The 23580-nt window shown below is 40.9% G+C and overlaps 1 protein-coding gene across 1 annotated transcript in view; it reads left to right on the top strand.

The window, feature by feature from the left end:
• EPHB1 (EPH receptor B1) overlaps window positions 1-23580 on the top strand; it is a 324736-nt gene that overhangs the window by 36990 nt on the left and 264166 nt on the right. The gene's annotated exons all lie outside the window — the stretch shown is intronic.

Genomic DNA, 23580 nt, shown 5'->3' with positions numbered 1-23580 from the left:
GGGCGTGGCTGACCCTGCTGCGTGCACACAGCGTTCGGAACTAAATGTTCCGAACACTGGCCAGTGGAGTACCCCTTTAAGGAACCTGCATAGAAAATTACTCAGAATACTGGAGGCTGGTAACATTAGAAGGTGTCCATATGCCAATTATAGGCTGTTGGCCTATAGCTCTGGATAGGGAAAGTTAGGAACTGCCAGCTCTTGTTTGTGGTTCTTCTTCTCAAAAACATGCATTGTCTATCGGGCTATTGGGTATGGGAAGTGAAAGGTTGTATCAGGGCACGCTGTGAGTTGTAGTTAGTGAAAGGCTACAGTAGAGTTCTCCCTTATTATCGTTTTATTTTTTCTGTTATTTCTCAGCCTTGCTCAAGGTCTTGTTCCTACTAAGTTACTTTTCCTGTAACTAAAGTTGCTTGCCAAAGAATTCAAACTATCTGCTAATTGGCTAGCTATGTAACCAGGGAAAAAGTACGTAAAATCAAAACAATTATATCACCTTTTACTCGTGTCCACATTTTATTTGGTCAATGTAAATACGCCCTTTGCCTTTTTATACTGATGCTCAATGCAATAAAGTAGACTCTGTTTCCCCCATATCTTTTTGCCTGTCATTTTTTCCTATGTGGGAGACACTCTCCTGGTGCCAGAGAAGCTTACACAAACCAAGGTGGAACTAAGACACTATATGCCAGGGGTATATAGTGAGGAGTAGCAGATCCTTTCAGGAAGGCTCCAAACATATTAGACAGTTTGTCTGTCCCGCTGAAGTTCTGCTAACTAATGTGAATGGGGACCATATTGGGATAGACCAGGGAACTGAACTTATCAGACACTTATCCCCTATCAACAGGATAGAGCAAAAGTGTCTGATTGCAGTGGTCCGACCGATGGGACCCCCTGCGATCTCCTGTACTGGGCTCCATCTACTTACCCGTCCTCTTTCCACTTGCGCTTGCCCTGTAGATAGGGCATAAGTGTCTGATAAATTCCCCAAAATACCCCTTAAAAAAAAGATGACTAATATAAGCATTTCCATGGGATGATCTGGAGAAATCAAGCACGTGAGATCTCTTCTCAGTATTGTGACACCAGATCAATAAAGCTGTACAAACACTAGATATTTCTTTATGTCTGGAAACTGATTTGTTGTGACTATTGCTATACACGAGAGAATGGTTGATGCTGATCAAAGGCAAAAATGTGTGGAAACCTCAACCTTTGTGTTGGGTGCAATGAGAATTCCATAAGTAGCATTCAAGCATACCATAGGTTATAGAACAAGGCAGAGATTGCCCTGCTAGTCAGAGTCAGTTTTTAACTTTACCTTCCAGAATGACAACATTTCCGGACTAGATAGTCCCTATCTAGTATGTCTAGTTTATGTGAGGTTTACAATGTGTTGTTTTAAGAATCAGAGCTTGAAGGGAACTTGTCATCACTTACGTGCTGCCTAAACGCGAGTACCTGGGGCAGTTCCCAATGGCTTCTAGCCACCTCATCAATCAGGATTGATAAATCTTTCTCTGTTTGGGTTCGGGAAGAGACCTATCAGTCAAGCCCGGGGGGCCAGGCAGAAGCCACCGTGGAAAGTGAACAGAGGGCCATTTTAAAGGGAACCTGATGTTTTGAAAATGCAGTGCAATTTAGTATAACTAGTCATTTATTCATATAAATATCAGTTCATTCTGGGCTTATGAGTCCAGTGGGTGGTCCTACTTAGTGATTGACAGCTATCTTTGAGGAGGACCACCCACAGGGCTCCTGAGCTCAGGATAAGCATGGTATACAGTAAGCCCCTAAGCTTCCTATACAGGCAGGGAATATGTTATGTTGTAAATGTATATTTGTGCAGGAGATTTGGAGCTCTGTGTCAGTAAAAAAAACAGAGCATTCATTCACTTTAATGAGGAAAAAAATGAATTTTCATTTCTCGTTCTTGTGCTCAAAACCAGTTTTTCATGGTTGTCTTTTTTTTCCATCTATCAGGAGAACTGCAGTCTCTTCCGACATTTGACTTGGCAGTGTTCATGCGCTAATTTATTGCTCCCCCTAATTCTCTTGTAAATATAAAATTCTACTTTTCTGCTCCTATGCAAATAGTTATATATACACACATTTCTGTGGGCTTCATTTTTCTTCTTTAAAATGTTTTATTGCAGTTTTTACAGCTGTATGGAGATTCCGTATGTAAATAGCGGCCGTAAAGAAGTGATGTATTGTGTGGAGCAGGGATAAATCAGGGACTTGTGATATATATGTAAGTGCTCATCTACATCTTTTTTACCCTTTTGCGTAGTTCTTGGCAGGTAAGGATGAAGAGTTGATTCCTTCCTATAATGGACTATCACAGTAGCCGACAGGTCTCCGCAATCTTTTTTGCTTACCGCAGGTTTCCACTCAGCTGAATCACTAGCAAACTTTTTAGCCCTGGGGCTTGAGCTGGTTCATTATCGTACCCAGTTGTGTCCTGTTGATACAAAGATAATTGCTTTTGCTCGAGAAAACATGAAAAAAACTGTAGAAACCAAGAACAACTGTTGCGAATTTCACTCTTCCTTTGCTTGTCTACTGCCTAAGACAAATTCAATTATATTCTCTCGGGCTGTAATTGACTGATATGTAGCATTTAACTGTGAAAAACTGAAATTCACTTAAACGCGTAACATTGTGTCTTCCAGTATCAAAGATTCAGTGTTAGTTATCTATGATACTTAAAGGGACATTGCTCTTCTTTGGTTACTCTTGCTGTGTAATGAAAATTCTAGTGGGTGAAGGTTTTACCTCTTAAGACATTTACTTTTGTCCTTTAAAGCAGTGCTCCCCAACCTTTTTATCGCCGCGGACCAGTAAACGTTTGATAATTTTTCCGTGGCCTGCTTGTTTTAATTTAATAATTTAAATGTCATTCTATTCAAACATGCCTTCAAAATAAAATACAGCTACACCAAAAAATGAACATAAAGTGATTTCTTTTATTTAACTCACTAGAATGCCAAACCAATGAGAACCCTGAGCTTGTTTCTTTGCAACAAGACGGTTCCATCTGGGGGTAATAGGAGACAATGACACCCGAAGTGTGTTGCTTATGTCCAGTTTATTCCGTTGTTTTGTTTTGGTTGCTGTCACTGCGGAAAACCCCGCTTCACACAGATAGGTTGTCGGAAATGGCAATAGGGATTTAAGTGCTGTGGTGGCAATCTCAGGGTATTCTGCCATGACTTTAATTCAGAACACCGGCAGAGTTTCTGTCTCGAACGTAGTTTTAAGGCCACCGTCATTTGCAATCTCCAGCAGTTGTTCTTCTTCTTGTATAGACATGCTAGATTCACCTGATTTGTTGGCAAATGGGTCGCGGATCCATTCCTTACCAGTTCATGGGTCTTTTGTGGTTGGGAAGTAGCGCTCAAACTCTTTTAAAAGCAAAGACAGGTGATCGTGCACCAACTGGCAGAATGAATATTCAAGTTCAGTCTCGCCTAAAATCCCCGCTAATGTCTGAAACGTGTCCAAAACGCCTCTGTTCACGCGCCGTCCCCACAACTCCCGTTTGGCTTTAAATGCAGCTACTTTGTCTGACAACTTGAAAACAGTTGTCATTTTCCCCTGAAGGCCCAGATTGAGTTCATTGAGCAGGCTGAATATGTCACACAGGTAAGCCAGTTTTGATAGGGGACATGAAATACACACTGTGATTCCCTTCACCCACCGTCACCTACTTCCTCTGTGCACTTACCTCACGGCAGCTTCTCTTCGGTCCTCGCGTCTACGACCTAGAGTTCTCAGTCCTCCCGCGGGGACTCCTCCTCGGCCAATGGCGTGGGATTTACCTTTCGGCCAATCAGGAAGTGGGAGGACCCACTCTCTGATTGGCCAGGAGGAGGATCAGTGTAACAATAGCGAATTTTTCATTCGCTATTGTCACACAATGGGCGGGCTCGGGAGGGAGCAATGCTATGCACTTGGCCGCCACAGTGAAATTATTTAAAGTTCCTCGGGTGGCCCGGTATCGTTTGATCCACACACCGATACCGGTCCGCGGCCCGGGAGTTGGGGAACACTGCTTTAACGTAATGGGTCTTGAAAATCCCAAACGTATCAGAGCCCCTTGTTAGTTCTAATAAAATGTTAGTTGTTAGTTCTAATTAAATAAATAAAAAATTATAAAAATGTGTATGTGTGTATGTATATATATGTGTCTGTGTATGTATATATAATATATAATTATGTGTGTGTGTATTTAATATTTTTTTGCTTAAGAGTTAATAGGAATCAGAAGTCCTTTGACTTTGAAAGGATTGACTGATATTGACAAACTTTCTGTGTTAAAGTGCCCATACACTTTAGGTTAAAGTTGATGAACGTGAACGATTTGAACCAAAAGGATCATTCGTTGGGTAAACAATTGTTTTGGCTGACAGATGACAGGCGGTTATCATCCGTTCATAAGCAGGCCTATGGGTAGACATCTGGAAATGAAACATACCATTCAAAATTAATGTCATGCTTTTAAAGGGTTATTCTGTGGAACTAAACCCATAGCCCATCCTTTCCCTCTCTCCAGCCTATTTAATTATAGAGCAGTTCCCCTCTTTCAGTTGTCACTCACATGCAGGGAGTGAAAAAGATAGGTCATCCAGCTATTTACTGTCAAAGTCTCTCTGAAAGCAGCCCCCACCCTCCTGAGATACACAGACTATGTGGTTTCTGCCTTGCAGAAACACAGACTATGTGGTTGTCAGGTTCCCTTTAGCTGGGAGGTGTGTGCAGCTTCAGCCAATCACACACTGTATTTCTCTGTTCACAGATCATTAAGGTGGGGACTGCTCTCAGAGAAGAAGCTATGAGGAGCTGGGAGACAATGAAAACAGCTGCAATGGCTGCCTGGAAATGTAGTGTTTAAGCTGAAGAGGGGGGGGGGGGGATGGCAAAGAATATTAAGCAGCCAGATATGATCACAGGGGCCACAAGAGCAATGTATATCAGGCAGAATCCTTTACAGACAACATATCCAGGTAGTGTGCTGATTTTGGAGCTTTTTTATATGTACTACCCTGGATCACCCCTTAAAGTCCAGACCAAATTAAGCCCTATTCACACAGCAGAATGTCTGACAATTTCCATGTGGACCTTTCGCAGGATGCTGTGCTGGCACTAGGACTGCTCTAAATGGCGCCATCTCCATAGAGGAAATGCATATAGACACATAGGGTGAGATTCATCAAAACCTGTCCAGAGGAAAAGTTGCCCATAGCAACCAATCAGATTGCTTCTTTCATTTTTCAGAGGCCTTTTCAAAAATAAAAGAAGCGATCTGATTGGTTGCTATGGGCAACTCAGCAACTTTTCCTCTAGACAGGTTTTGATAAATCTCGCCTATGGGCATTGCATTTCCGAGCGTATTCCTCAGAAATAATTGACATGTCAATTATTTCTTCAGTGTCTGGAATCGGAATTTCTGCAGCAGATGTTTCTGCCTCTGCGGAAATTCCACCGTGTGCATGATACGGCAGAAATTCATTTAAAACAATGAAACTGAAATGGGTATTCCCAGCTGAATTTTTCCGCCGTATTTTGCTGGAAAATGTCACCACGTCAACATGACCTTACAGTGTTTGTTTTTTTCCACCCTTAATAAATTCAGTGTATTAAACCAATGTAGCACTACACACGCATTATTTTAGTAACATTTTCCAGAAATTTTTTCTATAGATAAAAAAATAAAAATAAAAAAAACTCCCAACAATCAGTGAAAAAAACATGTCGGACAAGTTTTTGATGCCGTATCAGGCACCACCCAGAGAATAAGGCCTAAAGAGTGTCTGCGCCTCTGACTTTAGTATATGTGTGTGTGTGTGTGTGTGTGTGTGTATATATATATATGTATATATATATATATATATATATATATATATATATATATATATATATATGTATATATATATATATATATATATATATATATATATATATATATATATATATATATATATATATATCGTATCAGAGGATGAAGCAAAGGTATTACAAGATACTGCAACCACCGATGATTTTGCTTTTATATATATGTCAAACTGGCTCCAGAAAGTTCAACAGATTTGTAAATTACTTCTCTTAAAAAATCTTAATCCTTTCTGTACTCATGAGCTGCTGAAGTTCAGTTGTTCTTTTCTGTCTAAGAGCTCTCTGATGACACCTGTCTCGGGAACTGTCCAGAGTAGAAGCAAATCCCCATAGAAAACCTCTTCTACTCTGTGCAGTTCCCAAGACAAGCAGAGATGTCAGCAGAGAGCACTGTTGCCAGACAGAAAAGAACAACTCAACTTCAGCAGCTGATAATTATGGGAAGGATAAAGATTTTTTAATAGAAGTAATTTACAAAACTGTTTAACTTTCTGGAGCCAGTTGAGATATATAGTTTTTTTTTCCTGGAATACCCCTTTAACACTGGCTATAGTAATTGAAAAACACAACTTGACCCTGGCCGCATGCTGTGTGGGATATCAAAGGCGTATAATTGACATAAGCAGCACAGAGTCAGCTTGTGCATGACCTGGAGGTATATACAAGAACTCAATATACTCGGAAACTCCCTTTTTAACACGGCATCTGGAGCAGAACTTCCTGAGCTCTGAGCCGTGTTCTATTCCCAGAGGTACACCGCTGTGAGCCTGCGGAGCGTCTGTCAGCACGGATTGGACTTGCTATGTACACACACACAGAACTTAGCTGCTATTTTACAAGTGACTGCATCAGAGTTTATATGGTAACAGTTACAAGGTAACTTTTACAGAGCGTGACACCAGTAAAACTTTATGAAGCACAGAATTCTCCACCGCTAAAAAAAAAAAAAAAAAAAAAAAAAAAAAAAAAAAAAAAAAATAGTCGTTATTGAAAAAGATGAACTTGCAACCCCGAAAACTGCTGGTAATATCGTTACCAATTGTTTCTGTCAGGTTCATGTGCGGCGCTGGCCCAGTGTTACCCAGTAATAATTTTATATTGTTTTTTTTTTTTTTTTATTAATCCTTTCAGTCTTGTGACTTCATGTTACTTTGTCAAATTTTTGATCTCCAAACTGCAGCCCTCCAGATGTTGCAAAACTACAACTTCCAGCATGCCCGGACAGCCGTTGGCTGTCCGGGCATGCTGGGAGTTGTAGTTTTGAAACATCTGGAGGGCCACTGAATTGGAAGATTCATCATGGGGGAGTAGACGAATGAAAAGGATATTCCAGAAATTTTTTTTTCTCCAGCTTTTGAGCCCATGTTGTGAAGTCTGTGTAAAATGCTTCTATTACCTCTGTGCTCTGCTTTGTCTCGCTTTCATACAGAGGACCTATACCCAGAAGTGCAGAGATGAGTTTGCTGTATTCATTTCCTGCTTGTTCCTCTGCCTGTTGCACTGTTCAGCACAAGGCAGCATGTTGTAAACACACCTCACTCTTCCCTCAGTGTCCCAATTAAAATGTGTATGTGTAAATGACAGGGAGATGGTGATGTAGACTTAAGGGGGTTGGTCAGAGGTGATAACATCACTCAGGAAGCGGGGCTAAAACTCAGTGACAATAACCAGCCACACCTCCTGAGACATCAGAGGATGAAGCATTAATTTGGGAGAAAAGGAGGATTTGGGGAGCTGCTGAGTAACACCACAGTAACAATGAAAGAACTGCACAACTTCCTGTCGGGTGAATCACACAAAAAGCATGGTGCAGCCAGTACAATTTGTGATAACACTATATTAGGAAGTTGAATATTTTGTGGTGATAGTCTTATCTTATTTACATACAATTTTCTGAAACCAGAATACCTCTTTAAGATCAGAAAATTCTATCCAGTGCAGCCAAAATGAAGCAGCTCAGTACAGCGCCACCCACTGCCCGCAGCCTGGAGGATCGCAAATACAAAACAAATAACTACAAAGCAGAAATTAAATGGAAGAGCTCAGTAGGATAAAAGTTGGACTTGGTTAAGAATTGTAAAAAACCTTGCAATAAAATCTTCCTTTGCTTCAGGTCCTACAGCTCTGACTCACAGTTTTATCAGCCTAAAGGAGATTGCTTCCTGTTCTGCTACCTAAAAGGGGAAATTAAAGGGGTACTCCGGTGAGAATTTTTTTTTAAAATCAACTGGTGCCAGAAAGTTAAACAGATTTGTAAATTACTTCTATTAAAAAATCTTAATCCTTCCTGTACTTATTAGCTGCTGAATACTACAGCGGAAATTATTTTCTTTTTGAAACACAGAGCAGTTTGCTGACATCACGAGCACAGTGCTCTCTGCTGACATCTCTGTCCATTTTAGGAACTGTCCAGAACAGCATATGTTTACTATGGGGGTTTCCTTTTACTCTGGACAGTTCCTAAAATGGACAGAGATGTCAGCAGAGAGCACTGTGCTCATGATGTCAGCAGACAGCTCTGTGTTTCAAACAGAAAATAATTTCCACTGTAGTATTCAGCAGCTAATAAGTATAGGAAGTACAGGAAGGATTATTTCACGCTGTGCAAAATTTACGGCAGCAGCGGGAAATACGCTGTGTATTCCTTGCTCACTGTACACACAGGGCTTTCCGGCGGCAGCCCTATGTGTGTAGTGAGTTCTAGAGGCGGGGCTGTGTGCCGACGTGACTGTGATGCGCGGCTCCGCCTCCAGAACTCACTGCGCACATAGGGCTGCCGCCGGAAAGCCCTGTGTGTACAGTGAGCAAGGAATACGCAGCGTATTTCCCGCTGCTGCCGTAAATTTTGCGCAGCGTGAAATACGCTGTGTTTACGCCGTGTGGGAACGCACCCTAATAGAAGTAATTTACAAATCTGTTTAACTTTCTGGCACCAGTTGATTTAAAAAAAGAAAAAGTTTTTCACCGGAGTACCCCTTTTAATCCTTTCAGTACTTATCAGCTGCTGTATAATACAGAGAAAGTTCTTTTCTTTTGGAATTTCTTTTCTGTCTGACTGTGCTCTCTGCTGACACCTCTGTCCATGTCAGGAACTGCCCACAGCAGGATAGGTTTGCTATGGGGATTTGCTACTGCTCTGGACAATTCATGACATGGACAGAAGTGTCAGCAGAGAGCACAGAAAATAAATTCAAAAAGAAAAGAACTTCCTGTGGAGCATATGCAGCTGATAAGTACTAGAAGGATTAAGATTTTTTAATAGAAGTAATTTACAAATCTGTTTAACTTTTTGGCACCAGTTGATTTAAAAAAAAATAAAATAAATGTTTTCTACTGGAGTACTCCTTTAAACTAAAAAACTATAGCACGCTGTTGGTGAGCCTAATTCATCCTGAACTTCCTGCATTGTGAATAAGGGTGGGTTCACACCACGTTTGTGCAATCCAGTTCCCATGTCACGTTTTTTTGAAGGAAACGTATCGCTAAAACCCGTACTAAACCGTATGCAACCGTATATGCCGGATTCCGGTTAAAAAACGCATTTTAATAAAAAACGTATATACGGTTGCATACGGTTTTACACTAAAAACACTCCCAGATAGAAGATTCTAGAAGCTGGTGGAACTTTCGGAACCAACTGCGCATGTGCAGATTCGTAAACCGTATTGTGAAAACCGGATGTAACCGTATCTGGTTGAATACGGTTCTCATAGACCACCATTATATAAAAAACGGATACGGTTTAAATACGGTTTTTCAAACGGACTTCAAACCGTAGTAGACTACGGTTTGAAGTACGGGAAATTAAACGCTTTTAACCGTAACGGATACAAAACGTATGCAACCGCATGATACGGTTAACATACGGTTTGCAATACGATTCCATACGGTTTTGACGCTCAAACCGTATACGGGAACTGTATTGCAAAAACGTGGTGTGAACCCAGCCTTAGATAAAAGAACGGCAGTAATGACTGATACACGGGCAGGGTAGTAGGGAATGGGTTAAACTGACACGTTGTATAGCAATCCGCAATGGCAGTCATACATGGCGAGCAACCAGCATCCGTTATCTATAGAGGAGACCACGTAAATGAGGAAGAGGCAGATGGATTATTATCCGTTTTCGTTTAATTTTCTGGGAAAATTCTTCCTTTCTGTTTAAGAAAACACATTGAACACTTTTGTTGTTCTTAGATGCGTGCCGGCTCGCCTATGGATTGCGTTCGCGAGCTGTGCACGTATAGGCAGGGGCCATCATTAACGATGGAATTCGCTATTAGATGGGACCTATCATTTTTAGTTAATACTGTTTTTACATGGTGATTAGTGCTCGGTGTAGAGGAACCGGCGGGTCTGTGTGTGGGAGAGGCGGCGTGGCAGGATCACTGTAATGTGAGAAGACAACCACCCAGGAGCGGGGACTCTCATGCCAAGTCCCTAACTTTACATCTGGATGGCGGTGTTTTCACATGCGATTTCCATGGCGCAGCACTGTTTTCTTACTGCTACACAAGGGCTCCGTGTTAAAACTGTGTAAACTCAGATCTGTCAGGTCCAATTTACGGGAACACGATTACTGCTCTGGAGGGCTGGATATTCGCGTCGCAGTTTGGGGCTAACATGCTTCATCTTGTTCTAGGCAATACAGAGTTTATGGGAGATTGTGAGAACATTCTTTCATTCAGTGATATGAATTTTTGAAGGATTACTGCACAATGGTCTGTTTTTAGTACCTTTTCAAATGTCATATGTAGCCTGCGTTGAGTACTATGAAAAACAGCTGCACTTAGGGAATTTTACGGCACAGCCGGTATTTTGGCCACCCTGGCGGTATTTTTATATAAAAAATACCGGCAATGCAACGGCCGTTATTTATCCAACCAATTCTTCAATTCCTGGAATGTTGTACCATATACTATACCAGTGTTTCCTAACACGAGAGCCTCCAGCTGTTGCAAAACTACAACTTCCAGCATGCCCGGACAGCCAACGGCTGTCCGGGCATGCTGGGAGTTGTAGTTTTGCAACAGCTGGAGGCACCCCTGGTTGGGAAAATTGACCTATACTTTATACTACTATATAGTCCAACATCCTGGGAGTTGTAGTTTTGAATCAGCTGGAGGCACCCCTGGTTGGAAAACACTGACCTATACTATATACTACTATATAGTCCAACATCCTGGGAGTCGTAGTTTTGCAACAGCTGGAGGCACCCCTGGATGAGAAACATTGACCTATACTATATACTACTATTTAGTCCAACATGCTGGGAGTTGTAGTTTTGAATCAGCTGGAGGCACCCCTGGTTGGGAAACATTGACCTATACTATATACTACTATATCGTCCAACATCCTGGGAGTCGTAGTTTTGCAACAGCTGGAGGCACCCCTGGATGAGAAACATTGACCTATACTATATACTACTATTTAGTCCAACATGCTGGGAGTCGTAGTTTTGCAACAGCTGGAGGCACCCCTGGTTGGGAGAATTGACCAATACTATATACTACTATATAGTCCAACATCCTGGGAGTCGTAGTTTTGCAACAGCTGGAGGCACCCCTGGTTGGAAGATTTGACCAATACTATATACTACTATATAGTCCAACATCCTGGGAGTTGTAGTTTTGCAACAGCTGGAGGCACCCCTGGTTGAGAAACATTGACCTATACTATATACTACTGTATAGTCCAACATGCTGGGAATTGTAGTTTTGAATCAGCTGGAGGCACCTCTGGTTGGAAAACACTGACCTATACTATATACTACTATATCGTCCAACATGCTGGGAGTTGTAGTTTTGAATCAGTTGGAGGCATCCCTGGTTGGGAGGGAAACATTGATCAATACTATATATTACTATATAGTCCAACATGTTGGGGAAGCTGCTGAGCCACAGGCTGTATCAGGGCATGCTGGGAGTTGTAGTTTGTAACTAACTGCAACTCCTGAATTTAATTAAAAAAAGCGATAAAAAATCATATTAAAACAAAAATGGTACTTTTAAAAAATCTACAGATTAGGGCGCAAAAAAATGAGCCCTCATACAGGCCGGTATAAGGTTAAATAAAAAAGTTATAGGGGTCAGAATAGGACAAAATGTCCCCCACATATGTGTATCCTGTGATGTCACGTATACATAATTAATTATGCAAATTAGCATTGTTTTTTTTGCAAGAAAGGTGGCAACCCTAGCTGCGCTAGACCCCTAGAATCGAGAACACAAAGTAGATGTCGATAAAATGATCGGACTAATAGAATAGAAACAGTTGTGATGCCTGAAAAAATACTGGATGAAAGACAATTGTGATGTCAGCAAATTACCTCATAAAACACAATCATGATGTCACAGCAAATTACCTGATGAAAAAATAATAATAAATAATTGTGATGTCACAGCAAATGAACAGATCCATAAACAGATGTGATGTCACAGCAAATTACCTGATGAAAAAATAAAAAAAAAATAAAACTATTATGATGTCACAGTAAATTACCTGAAGAAAGACAATGCACGTTAAACTTTTATGACGTCAAGGCAAATTACCAGATAGATAAACAGTTGTGATGTCACAGTTAAACACTCTTGTGATGTTACAACAATTTACCTGACTATGATGTCACAGCTACTTATCTGACAGAAACCCACTTAGCCTTTGCCAAATGTTGTAAATATACTATACATGACTTACTTATAGGGGGCATCCAGGTTACATTGGTGGGTAACAGCCCTTATATTGCTCTATATGCCGCCATTCTAGTGGCCTTATGACCTATCTGAGGCCCGGACGTGTCACTGCTGGTCATTTCTTGCCTTGGATAGCAGGAGCCTGACAGAAGAGTCAGAGACTTATCTATTAGGAAGCCTGTTGGACAAGATGACACTATTTGCAGTTACTACGATGGAGAGTTAAGGCTTTTACCTGAGTTTCCCTTTCACCCATATCTTCTGAACACGCTACATTGCACAACAGTGTGGAAAATCCACATGAATCTTCAGTCATCTGGAAAAGGGTTCCTGCTTTCTGAATCATTGGCTTCATCCTATTAATCCAGAACTGAAGGCCCCTGTGATCCTACACACATTCGTTTTGATCTCTTTAACCCTTTTCTGACTAATTTAAGATGCAGAGATAAAATCAGGTCAGCTAAGCCCCGGCGTGTTAATCTGGAACAGGTGTCCCTCTTGATTCAGACAGAGATGGCAGTCACACAGCGATACCCCCCCAATCTCTTAATCCTTTCTTTAATTTGTGATGGAGGGACATTCCCAAGATTCCAAAGTGTTTATCCCTCCTTTTCAACCACCATGACCTTTCATGAATGGCTATGTATGGTATTAATTCAGGCTTGCCTTAGCTTGTGTAATACTTGTAGGATTATTTATTTTACTGGTCACCATTTAGCAGTATGAGAAGACCAAAGCAATGAGAATTATCGGACAAGACAGAGTAGATATGTTCCCTGTTTAAAAAAAAATAACAATAAGCTTTTATGAAAAATAGGACTCATGCAATAGTATAGGGGGGTATTTATCAAAGGATTTATGGGTTTTTTTCACGTAACTTTGGCGCAATACTTTGGCGCAGTGTCTTTTTGCGCCACAGTTTGGCGCATCTTCTCAACTGTCATTTTTACAACTTTCTCAAAATCACACGGTCCTGTGTGCGATTTTAACTTTAGTCAGTAATTCATCATTAGCGCCAATCGATCTTTGGCACAATTTTGGCGCAAATCCCGGTTTTTTTTTTATGCGCAAATCCCCGCCAAGAAATTTTGCACATGGAAAACACACTTAGCAATGTCAGAAAATGTAAAGGCGTCAAAATATATATACATTTTTTTTTGGGTGAAAGCAGCGACGCCTCCAGGGGGCTCAATACTATCCTGCGACATAGTTGTCTCTGAGGAACCTTCACCCTCCGTTGAGCCAGCATTGGACATGGCCACACAGGTTCAGGAAAGGTAAGCACTAAAGCAGTGGTTTTTGCGCTTGCGACTACTGTCTGTTTATCAAAGTTATTTTTCGGCTGAGACGCCTATCATGTGACCGCATTCAGCGCTCACGTGACATGTCGTCAATATAGTCTCGCTGGAGATCCCTGGCTGCGCATGGCGTGGACTCCAGCGTTCTTGTGTTGACAGGTCATGTGACCGCACACAGCGATCATGTGACACGTCACTATCGCGGACGCGCTGGAGACTTCCGCCTGCGCATTACAGAGATCCCTGCGTTCCCCGCTGGAGAGAACGCCACTAAGGTATGTGCTTTCAGAGACAATAGGAAGTGAGGTTAGAGGAAGCACCTGTCTGTGGACTATGGGCTATACTACAATTGGTGTATATAGATGACGATCATAATATGGAGGATCCTATTGGTTAGGGCAGGATATAAAGGCTACAGACTCTCTCAGGTTAGTCACGCCCCCTGAAGAAGCAGCATAATAGTGAAACGATCGTTGGGGTTCAGGTGTAGGTATGGTTTGGCACCCTTAATTGTGTACTTCTGGGAGGTATCATTCTTGTACCTTACCAGCTATTCTGGCATTTACTCTTTATACTTGTATATTTTGATGTACTTGGGTCCTACCATTGTCCTATATCTTTGTATGTTTACTGGTGCCTATTTATTGTTACTACTTCTTTGTTTTAGTTTTAATTTTATCTTTTATTATTTTCTTCATTATATTGCACTAATAAAGTTTACCTTTTTAAATCTTATAACTTTTTTGTTGTTGTGGTACGGTTCTCTTTTTGGTGTTAGAAAACTACAAATCCCAGCATGCCCGGACAGCCAACGGCTGTCCGGGCATGCTGGGAATTGTAGTTTTGCAACATCTGGAGGTCCTCAGGTTGAAGACCACTGCACTAAAGTAAAAAAAATAAAAATAAATAACTACCCAAGTTGAAAATAAAATCCATTTCACATGGTGGCTATTAGAGATGAGCGAACTTACAGTAAATTTGATTCGTCACGAACTTCTCGGCTCGGCAGTTGATGGCTTTTCCTGCATAAATTAGTTCAGCTTTCAGGTGCTCCCGTGGGCTGGAAAAGGTGGATACAGTCCTAGGAGACTCTTTCCTAGGACTGTATCCACCTTTTCCAGCCCACCGGAGCACCTGAAGGCTGAACTAATTTATGCAGGAAAAGTCATCAACTGCTGAGCCGAGAAGTTCGTGGCGAATCGAATTTACTGTAAGTTGACACACCTTGTGCGCCTCTTGGGATTACATGGTTCCCAGTCTAATTGACATGCCATAAAAAAGGAACTTCTTCAACTACTTCTATGTCTGGTACCAGGTGACCCGACATGACCACCTTCTATTTAAACGCACTGATCTCTATAATGTCCAAGACAAAAGGTGGTTTGTCAGAGGAAAAAACATTAAACAAACAATCCTTATGAACAATTGTTTTACAGACACTACCATACACCTTTCAGTCCATACATGATAAGTGAGGCCGGAAGAAGGAAAAAAGATATTTTTTTCCTAAAAGATTGTTAGTAAAAAAATAAATAAAATAAAAAAGCTTTCAATCACGGCCAATCTTTTATCTGGTTGCCCACAAATAAAAAAAAAAAAAAAAACGGGCAACTTCTTTTCAGAGGATAACAGTTTGCCATTGGTCAACTCAAACAATTGTAAGGCCTCCTGCACATCAGCATTAGGAGCTCCGTTCCCTGATTCTATTATAACGGTGGACATCAAATGGAAACCCGTCGGACCCCATTCAAAGTCAATGGGACTTGTAGGATCTGTTGGTGTATGTATCGACACACTCAGTGTGCAGCTTCGTTATCAGTGTGTGTAAAAGAGCTCCCTAATTTTACCTCAAATTTTTGTTGAAATTGTTAGCTTTTGTCAACCTTAAGGAGAATCTTTTCTGATGTTCAACTATTCAGTGAAAATGCAACATTTTTCACCATAGGTTCTTAAAATTGTACAGTGGAGATGAATGTTATTTGCAAATTGCATATATGGCACATGACTAATGTGCCTTCAAGCTGGCTACTGGCAAAACCCTTAAGTAAAGCCCCTTTCACACTGTCGTTGTGCCCCATCAGAGAACGTCCGTCAGGCACTTTTTTTTTGTGCCTTAACAAACGTTCTTTTTGACGGGGCACAATGGGAAACAACGGATCCCGACAGATCCCATTTACTATTATGGGGTCCATCAGATGCCGTTGTTTTCCGACGGGAGTAGTAATATTTTTCCTCCCACTATTCTCCCCGGCTTCCCCGACGGATGTAACCCTGCAGTGTCTGAACGGCAGTGTGAAAGAAGCCTAAGGCAGCTGTAAGGTTTGAGATGTAAGGTTTCTTTCACACTGCCGTTCGGACACTGCAGTTTTACGGCCATCAGGGGAGCCGGGGAGAATAGTGGGACAAAAAATACTGCTTACGTCTTACGTTAAAATACCTGTCTTTTTCTCTCGTTAAAAATAAAGGCACCCAAAGGATCCCATCATAGTAAATGGGATCTATTGGGACCCGTTATTGCCCATTGTGCCCTGTCCCGATAGCGGCCGTTAAAGGCTGAAAAAAAAAAAAAAGAGCCTAACAGCCGTTTAAGGACGGAGCACAACAATGTGAAAGTAGCCTTAGTCAAACTTGTAGAAGCTTATATGATATGATGGGTTATGAAGCACTTAAAGGGGTACTATTTAAAAATCCTAATCCTTCCAGTACTTATCAGCTGCTGTATGCTCCACAGGAAGTTCTTTTCTTTTTGAATTTCCTTTGTGTCTGACCACAGTGCTCTCTGCTGATACCTCTGTCCAATTTTTGGTTTGCTATGAGGATTTGCTCCTACTTTGGACAGTTCCTACAATGGACAGAGGTGTCAGCAGAGAGCACTGTGGTTAGACAGAAAGGAAATCCAAAAAGAAAAGAACTTCTTCTGGAACATACAGCAGCTGATAAGTACTGGATGGATTACGATTTTTAAATAGAAGTAATCTACAAATCTGTTTAATTTTTTGGCACCAGTTGATTAAAAAAAAAAAAAAAAAATGTTTTCCAGAGGGGAACCCCTTTAAATAAAGTGGGCATGGTGTGATATTTTGTAAGCCATTGGTCTCAAACTGTGGCCCTCCAGATGTTGCAAAACGTCAACTTCAAGCATGCCCGGACAGGCATGCTGGGAGTTGAAGTTTTGCAACAGCTGGAGGCACCCCTGGTTTGGAAACACTGACCTATACTGTATAATACTATACAGTCCAACTTGCTTGGTGTTGTAGTTTTTTCGTTTGGGGCAGCTGCTGAGCCACAGGCTGTATCAGGGCATGCTGGGAGTTGTAGTTAGTAAATCTGGAGGGCCACAGTTTGATACTACTGCGGTAAGCTAAGGAAGTACATAAACTGCACCACAGTATGTGTTTGTTCAAATTCTGAAATGTTACCTGATTTAAAAAAAACTTTAAACGACCTAACAAACATTTCTGTAAAAGAATGGACTTTTTGTGTCCCCACCTGACCTGCATCGGAGTCTGTCTGAGGTTATTTGAGAAGTGAAGCAGGAATTTGTCTTTACATCTAGAGATACCAGCAGAACGAATGGGGAGGGATGGCTGAGGTTGGAGATTGCAGCTTCCTCTGCCCGGGGCACTGGACCAGCTACATGACTTGTGACAAGAACAGCCACATACCAAGTCTCCGTGACAGTGTTATTGAGCGCCAATGCCAGAAATCATTTGTCTAACTGGACCCTTTCTTATTATATTCATTCGCCACTTTGGAACCCCGAGAGACATCTCTAGTATGTTCACATTCCAAAACTGTTTACGTTTTAAAGTGGCCATGGCAAAGCAAGGGTATGTGTGTGTGTATATATACATATATATAATTTCTTCTATACAGTGGTCCCTCAACATACGATGGTAATCCGTTCCAAACGGACCATCGTTTGTTGAAACTATCGTATGTTGAGGGATCCGTGCAATGTAAAGTATAGGACAGTGGTCTACAAGCTGCGGACCTCCAGATGTTGCAAAACTACAAGACCCAGCATGCCCGGACAGCCAACGGCTGTCCGGGCATGCTGGGAGTTGTAGTTTTGAAACATCTGGAGGTCCGCAGGTTGAAGACCACTGTTAGAGGAAGCTGTACTTACCTGTCCCCGCCGCTCCGGACCGTCAACGCTGCCCGGGATGTTGCCTTCCATCGCTGTCGCCGCGTCCCTGACGCTCCGACAAGGCCTCTGCTTCCCCGGCATCCTCACTCTCCGTCGCCGCCATCACGTCATTACGCACGCCGCTCCTATTGGATGACGGGACGGCGTGCGCAGCGACGTGATGATGATGGAGAGCGCCGATGATGTAGGGGATCCCGGAGGACAGGTAAGTGATCGTCAGCAGACCACACGGGGCACCGTAAACGGCTATCTGGTGGCAGCTGAAGCAGTCTGTGTTGAAATGATTGTATGTCAGAGCCATCATAGGTCAGGGGGTCACTGTGTATGTATATGTGTGTGTGTATATATATATATATATGTATAAAGATCTATACCTTCATGCCAAGCTTTATTCTAAAATATTTTCTACTGGAGTCCACCATAGGGCAATTTGAAACCAGAAATCAGTGGTGTAACTATAAGGCTATGTTCACATGCCGGCGCTAGGACCGCACAGGAATGTGTTGTCTCATAGTGCGGAGTCCGCAGAAAGAATGGACAGGTTAATTCTGTGAACACAGAAGTCGGAATTTCCCTGCCAGAAATATCTGGGGCGGAAATTCTGCCGTGTGCAAAGTGCAGCAGAATCCCTTTGAATACAATGGGACTCCAATGTGTAAGTCCACACAGAAACTCCACAGACTAGGTTTCCACAAAGGTTTTTTTTCCTCTTCTTTTTTTTTTGAAAAATTGCTACTGCCTTCCCACTGGGTGGGATAATGGAGAGGCGGAGATAAAACAGTGACAAGTTAAAGTGGTACTCCGGTGGAAATTTTTTTTTTCTTTTTTTAATTAACTGGTGCCAGAAAGTTAAACAGATTTGTAAATGACTTCAAGTACTTTTTAGCAGCTGTATGCTACAGAGGAAATTCTTTTCTTTTTGAATTTCTTTTTTGTCTTGTCCACAGTGCTCTCTGCTGACACCTTATGCCCGTATCAGGAACTGTCCAGAGCAGGAGAAAATCCCCATTGCAAACCTATGCTGCTCTGGACAGTTCCTGACACGTACAGAGGTGTCAGCAGAGAGCACTGTGGACAACACAAAAAATAAATTCAAAAGGTAAAGAATTTCCTCTGTAGCATACAGGGTTTAGTAAAAAAAATTTTTTTTTTCTTCTAGTTACTGGAGAACTCCTTAATTAGCACTTTGTAGGTAGGTTCTTTAGTAGATTTTGCATTGAGGTCTAGGAGCTAGGGTGCAGATCATGACGATTTGCCTTATTAATTGTTGTGATGGAGATGATGCCCTAGAATGGGGGACATTATCACTTATCAGCATTTATCTCAACAACTCCCATCATGCCCTGACAGCCTGCAGCTCTCAAGCTGTTGCAAAACTACAACTCCCATCATGCCCTGTTGCAAAACTATGACCCATCATCCTGTACCTGCATCATCCCTCACTGTACTCGGTGGACTGTGGTGGTGTTATTAAATAAGTAATGATATAGTAGTATTAATAATGGATGAGATGTAGATCAAAGTTGACATGGATCAATACACTCTCTAAAAGGAATTAAAAGACGGTATTATGCTTTGGTTTGATATATAACACGGACACACTGTTATACTAGACTGTATTTACTATGTGTAGGTATTGTATTGTGTGGGGTTTTGTAAAGGAAACCTGTTCCCATCTACAAGATCTTCTCTCTTGGGTCAGATAGTCAAAGTTGTATGCAATATTAAAGGGGTACTCTACTGGAAAACATAGATTTTTTTTTTTAAATCAACTTATGCCAGAAAGTTAAACAGATTTGTAAATTACTTCTATTAAAAAATCTTAATCCTTCCAGTACTTATCAGCTGCTATTATGATCCACAGGAAGTTCTTTTCTTTTTAAATTTCATTTCTGCCTGACCACAGTGCTCTCTGCTGACACCTGTGTCCATTTTAGGAACTGTCCAGAGCAGAATATGTTTTCTATGGGGATTTGCTCCTACTCTGGACAGTTCCTAAAATGGTCAGAGGTGTCTGTGGTCAGACAAAGGAAATTCAAAAAGAAAAGAACTTCCTGTGGATCATACAGCAGCTGATAAGTACTGGATGTACGGGTATGATAACACATGGTGGCTTTAAAGGAGCACTCCGGGATATGAAAACTTATGCCCTATTCTAAGGATAGGAGATAAGTTTCAGATTGCGGGGTTCTGACCGCTGGAACCCCCTCAGTCTCCTGTACGGAGCATCGGCAGTCCGCAGGAAGGGGGAGTATTCGACCACCGCACGAAGTGGCGGCTGACACGCCCCCTCAATACAACTCTATAGGATAGCCGGAGTGCTGCGTGTCAGCCGCCGCTTCGTGCATTGGTCGACACGCGCTATTTGGCTAAATAGCCCCGAATGGGAGATTGCAGGGGGTCCCAGCGGTCTGACCCCCCACAATCAGAAACTTATTCGCTATCCTTAGAATAGGGGATACATTTTCAAATCCCAGAGTACTCCTTTAATGCAACAGATATTTAGTAGCACTGTGTGGTGTCTAACCTGTGAGACTCCAGCTGTTGCAAAACTACAACCTCCAGCATGCCCGGATAGCCTTTTGCTGTCCGGGCATGCTGGGAGTTGTAGTTTTGCAACAGCTGGAGTCACCCTGGTTCGGTAACACCATAGTAGAATATACACCAGCAGAAATCTAAGACTGGCAATAGTGTTTCTGCCATGAAACCGCTGGCATTGGAATTGGATCAAGCTTTGTAGTCTTTTCAGTCTGAGCACAGTGCTCTCTGCTGCCACCTCTGTCCCTGTCAGGAACTGTCCAGAACAAGAGTGTCTTGCTATGGGGATTTTTTCCTGCTCTGGACAGTTCCTGACATAGACAGAGGTGTCAGCAGAGAGCACTGTGGTCAGACTGGAAAGAACTACACAACTTCCTCCAGGGCATATAGTAGCTTATACGAACTAGATGGCTTGAGTTTTTTTTATTAAGAAATAATTAGCAAATTTGAATAACTTCCTGTCACCAGTTGATCTGGACAATTTTTTTTTCTTCTCCAGAGTACCCCTTTAACTCTATCTCAAAAAACGTTTTCAGTCCATCTGGCCACTAAGAGAAATGTAAAAAATTGTCAGACAGGACACATCAATACGTTATTTGTGAGTCAGGTTTGAAAGAATTGTCCCTAGCAGCAAGAATCTCCACCCTATTTTACAGGCGATTTGGAGCCAGTTTTGGTCTTCTTCTCGACATTTGGACCTCATTATTTTGTCAGCGCTTGATAGAAAATCTGTCGTCCATAAGGAACAATGTCAGATGTGGGAAAAGGTTAGAGATGTTCCTGGATATTTGATTGATCTTAGAATATGCCATGAATGAAGGGTCTGCAGCGCATCTTTATCCAGGCATAATGATATGGACTCAGCTGCAATACCTGGCACAACCCCACTGTTATGGACAAGACACTCTCTGCAAGTTCTGATGATCTTTTACTCAACAGTGTTCCTCAAGCTGTGGTGCTCCAGCTGTTGCAAAACTTCCTCTATTATTATGCCCTGATGGCTTTTAGCTGTGGTTGTATCTGGGGTCATACCATCACAATTGTACATTGGCTTTTCCTCTAAGCGTATGTTCACACTACGGAATTCCACGGTGTGAACTTAACATTAGTGTGAATGGGTCTCCGCGATCACACTGTAGTGTGAACATACCCTTAGGCAGTTTTCCTTACCCTGTGGATTCCCAGCTGTTGCAAAACTACAACTCCCATCATGCCCTGACTGCCTGTGACTCTCCATCTGTAGCAAAACTATAACTCCCATGACACCCTGACAGCATGCAGCTTTCCAGCTGTTGCAAAACTACAACTCCCATCATTCCCTGACATCCTTTGGCTTTTCAGTTGTTGCAGAAATACAACTCCCATCATGCCCTGACAGCCTGCAGCTCCCCAGCTGTTGCAAAACTACAACTCCCATCATGCCCTGTTGCAAAACTATGACCCTCATCATGCCCTGACGGCCTTGGGCTAGGTTCACACTGCCAGCTGTCTCCGGCAGTGTGAAGCCCGTTATTTTAGGTTCGAGAAAAGCCAGAGAAAAAATATTGCTTGCACCGTCTTTTTCGACTGCTTTTCTCTCCAAAACTAACGGCTGCTATTGAATACAATGGGATCCATCGGGACTCGTTATTTGCCGGTATGCTCCGGCAAAATTACATACGGCAAACTGCAAAAAAAGGAAGTTTGGTGGCTGGAGCATACCGGCAGTGTGAAAGGGGCCTAAGGCTGTCAGGGCATGATGGGAGTTGTAGTGTTGTAACAGGTAGAAAGCCACAGTGTGGGAGAAGTCGCCCCTAACAATAAATTAGGGAACAAAATTTGCATAAAAAACCCTTTAATGCAGTGGTGCATGCTACCCATTTTTTTTTCCTTGTTTAATAAAAATCTTTCATTGTCTTCCATTGTTTCCTATAATGTTTCACACTGTTGGGGATCATACATGACTGATGAAATACAAATTGTATTTGTTATACAAAGCTGTCAAATGGTTCATGCTATGCACAAATAATATATAGTAGACTATATAAACACCAAATAGAAGTTAAAGATATTTGTTGTTATTTTCCTTTTTTTTTTGGTCTCCACTTATAGTAAATATTTTTTGTTATAGTAAATATAGGAAATATAAATATAGTTATAATAAATGATATAGTTATAATAATTATAGGGCGTATAAATATTGTTTTAGTAAATTATATATTTATAATAAATATGGGAAGTATAAATATAGTTATATTAAATTATAAAGTTATAATCAATATAGGAAGCATAAATGTAGTAAATTTATAGTAAATTATAAAATTATAATATAGGACGTATAAATATCGTAAGTTATAGTAAAAAATTAAGTTATAGTAAATATACAGGAAGTAAAAATATAGGACGTATAGATATAGTAAGTTATAGTACATAATATAGTTATAGTAAATATATAGGAATAATAAACATACGGTAGTAAGTTATAGTAAATAATATATAGTTATAGTAAATATATAGGAATAATAAACATAGTAAGTTATAGTAAATAATATAGTTATAGTAAATATATAGGAATAATAAACATAGTAAGTTATAGTAAATAATATAGTTATAATAAATATATAGGAATAATAAACAAAGTTATAGTAAATAATATAGTTATAGTAAATATATAGGAATAATAAACATAGTAAGTTATAGTAAATAATATAGTTATAGTAACTATTTTAGTTATTAAATTTAGTTAGTAAATTATAAAGTTATAATCAATATAGGAAGTATAAATGTAGTAAAGTTATGGTAAATTATAAAATTATAATAAATATAGGATGTATAAATATCGTAAGTTATAGTAAAAAAATAAAGTTATAGTAAATATATAGGAAAAATAAATATAGTAAGATATAGTACATATATAGGAATCATAAATATAGTAAGTTATAGTAAATAATATAGTTATAGTAAATATAGGAAGTATAAATAAAGCAATAGTAAATAATATAGTTATAGTAAATATAGGAAG

The sequence above is a fragment of the Hyla sarda genome, chromosome 3 (genome assembly GCF_029499605.1).
Source record: "Hyla sarda isolate aHylSar1 chromosome 3, aHylSar1.hap1, whole genome shotgun sequence".
Classification (NCBI taxonomy): domain Eukaryota; kingdom Metazoa; phylum Chordata; class Amphibia; order Anura; family Hylidae; genus Hyla; species Hyla sarda.
This window is presented reverse-complemented; position numbering and strand designations above follow the sequence as displayed.